This window comes from Lycium ferocissimum, chromosome 8, assembly GCF_029784015.1.
Source record: "Lycium ferocissimum isolate CSIRO_LF1 chromosome 8, AGI_CSIRO_Lferr_CH_V1, whole genome shotgun sequence".
In the NCBI taxonomy this organism is placed as follows: Eukaryota; Viridiplantae; Streptophyta; class Magnoliopsida; order Solanales; family Solanaceae; genus Lycium; species Lycium ferocissimum.
In genome coordinates, this window is record NC_081349.1 from 295042 (window position 1) to 297453 (window position 2412).

Below are 2412 nucleotides of genomic sequence, written 5' to 3' on the forward strand. Positions count from 1 at the left end.
TACTAAGCTTATGATTCTCGATATGATACGATTGTACTAAGTTCCTTATATGACGAGTAATCTTTTAAGGATAGATGTAATGAACGACGATAGTGATAATGCTAAAGATGCTTATGAGCTTATATGTGCCTATGTGTGGCTACTATGAGACCCCGAGCTCATATGGCCGGGTAGAATGCATAGATGTGTATATATATATATGATGCGTGCGCACCACTGCAGTTGGGTACGGATAACCCTGAGCCTTGGTAGGGTCAGGTATGTATGACACTGAGCCTTGGTAGGGCCAGGTATATGAAACACCGAACCTTCGTGGTCGGGTATGCTATATAAATGCTATGTATATGACATCAATATGAGTACGAATATGCTAAGTATATGTAAATGCTATGTAAAGGCTATGTACATGCAATGTATATGATATGTAAATGAGATGAATACGAGTATGAATGAAAATATGAATATGAATATGCAAATGGATACAAAAGGTAAATGAGTACGGATACGTATACGGACACGGATATGGATGTATGTACATGGATACGCAATAGAAATGGAATGTCCCTATGAAAAGCAAGTAAGTGCTATAATGATGATACTACTATCTCCCATCTTATGTTGTTTCATATGTTGTCTATTACGCTTTCATATTGATGTTGATCATGCTTTACATACTCAGTACATTCTTCGTACTGACGTTCTTTTGTTTGTGGACGCTGCGTCATGCCCGCAGGTGGTCAGGGAGACAGACTTGATCCATAGCTTCATTATTCAGGGACTACATAGCCGGGCTCCATTTCATTCGGAGCTATAGCTTTTCGTATAGATTCTTTTGTGTACATATTTATGGGCACGGCGGGGTCCTGTCCCGCCTATATGATATGACGTATTCTTCTTAGAGGCTCGTAGACATGTGTATATGGTTAGATGTGTTTGGCCTTGTCGGCCTATATTTTGGATATTATTTTGTTAGCCTCGTCGGCTTATGAACATTGATATGGGCCTAGTTGTTAATGATGATATAGATGTATTGTGGCCCAATGGGATTAGTATGATTGATGAATGAAAAGTATGATTTAGCCATGTGGCTCACCTAGATGAAATGTGAAAGTATGTTAAGAGGTGCCCGGTTTGGTCGTGACACTAAGCATGCATGGTATCCGCCTAAGAGGCGTTCAGATGCGCAGGTTATCTCTTTATTACATGTTATGTTCCCTATCTCTCTTGTTATGTTGCTATTCATGCCTTATATACTCAGTACATCACTCGTACTGACGTCCTTTCTTGTGGACGCTGCGTTCATGCTCGCAGGAAAGCAGGGTGACGAATTAGATCTTTAGGAGCTTCATCAGCGGAGTCTTAGAAGCGTTCCATTTGTTTCAGAACTGCAGTTTATTGGTATTACTCTTTGTGTATATTTGGGCATGGCGGAGTCTTGCCCCGTCTTCATGGATTCCTATATTCTATATAGAGGCTCGTAGACAAATGTGTGTAGCTAGAAGTCCCATATCGTTATCAGTTCATATTGTTGTACTATATTTTTGTCACACCCCAAAGCTGGAGTAGCGTGATCGGCACTCAGTACCAAACTAGGCCCGAGTGAACCACTCTAAATCTGAAGCTCCGGGAGTAACTCCCAACTTAAGCCGATAAGGCCTACTTGCACACAGACAATACCAACGAGCTGGCAAGGCCGAAATCTGGATATATAAATACTGACTATATCGTCTGAACTGGGTACTACCACATCCGAAATACATATACACAACTGACCAAGCTGACGAGGCTGCTATGATCGTACGAAGGCAACAACATCTAAGCAGACATATACAAGCCAACAAGGCTATCACACAGACACACTATTTACAGGAATCGTCTACAAGCCTCTAGGGAATGGGTGACTGTACCATACAATCTGTAATAAAAAAAAAAGGAGAGACTACAAGGACCTGGCAACTCCGAACAAAAAAGGAGCTCACCAATCGGTGACATCGGATCCACGCCATCGGGAGGTTTATCAATTTGTCGATCCGTACCGCAGCATGAATGCGGCCCCCGGCCAAAAGAGACGTCAATACGAATAATGTCCGAGTATGTAAGGCAAGATAATAACTGAAATGGAATAACAAGCTGTACTCTGGATATCTCAAGAAAGCATCTGGAGGTACTCTACCTAGGTTGCCTTTCATTTGAGGCAAGATAACATAACTCTATAGATATAACTCTGTGACCCGAGGGTCAGGCATAGATAACTCCATAACTCGTAGGTCAGGTATAATCAATTCCATGACCCGTAGGTCAGGTAACAACTCCATGACCCGTAGGTCAGGTATAATCAACTCCATGACCCGTAGGTAAGGTATAATCAACTCCATGGCTCATAGGCTAGGCAACAACTCCATGGCTCATGGG